A 936-nucleotide genomic window follows, 5' to 3' on the forward strand; every position below is an offset into this window, starting at 1 on the left:
TGTTTGGTTTTTTTTAATTTCTCTATTTTCTTTTTCCTGCCTATAGGTAGTTTCTGTAGGTATTTCTGCAGTAATAACATAACCTTACCCAAAGAGAGATCTGGCTTCTGACCTAAGGTTCTGGAAGGTGAAGTCCACTAGGCCTCTGGATTGTCATGCCTTAAAAAAGTGTCTTTGTTTATCTGGGGGCCTTACATCACATCATATTGTATAAAAATGTAATTTAGAGTAGGAACTTTGGATCACATCAGAGAGTCTAATAATGCGATTTAGAGTGGGGACTTCAGGTCACAAGGTATCAGTTTCACTCTGCTGGAGTCTGAGATTAGTATGCGAGCAGCCAACCAGGTCTGGGTGACTGAGAACTAATAAACAGTCTAAAAACAAGGCTCAGGTAAGCTCTCCTGGGTGGTAATACTGCATGTGCATTGTCACACATCATTGATGAGGGAAGTTGACACAGTCCGTGACCCCATTACAAGAGGACACCTGGAAGATAAATGTCTGGAGACCTCCTAGGCTCTACCTGTTGCATCTCTTCCCTTGGCTGATTGTAGTTTGTATCTTTTCACTGTATCCTTTCACAAAACCCAACTGTGAGTATAACAGCTTTCAGTGGCTTCTGCGAGGTTTTGTAGCAAATTATCAAAATTAAGGGTAGTCCTGGAGACCCCAGAACTAATAACTGGTATCAGAAATGAAACTAGCTGATTCTTTTCTCTGTCCCCCCTATTCTGCTATTGAGCCCATCTGAAGAGATTTTTATTTCAGTTATTTTATTTCTCAGTTCTAATATTTCTAGTTAGCTCTTCTTAACAGCATCATTTTCTTTGCTTACGTTTTCTATTTCTTTGCCAAGACCTGTCATTTTTTCAGTTGTTTCAGATGTGTTTGTAATTGCTCACTGAAGCATTTTTGCCAGATAATTCTAACATC

Source organism: Propithecus coquereli, unplaced genomic scaffold, assembly GCF_000956105.1.
Source record: "Propithecus coquereli isolate 6110/MARCELLA unplaced genomic scaffold, Pcoq_1.0 Scaffold60, whole genome shotgun sequence".
Classification (NCBI taxonomy): domain Eukaryota; kingdom Metazoa; phylum Chordata; class Mammalia; order Primates; family Indriidae; genus Propithecus; species Propithecus coquereli.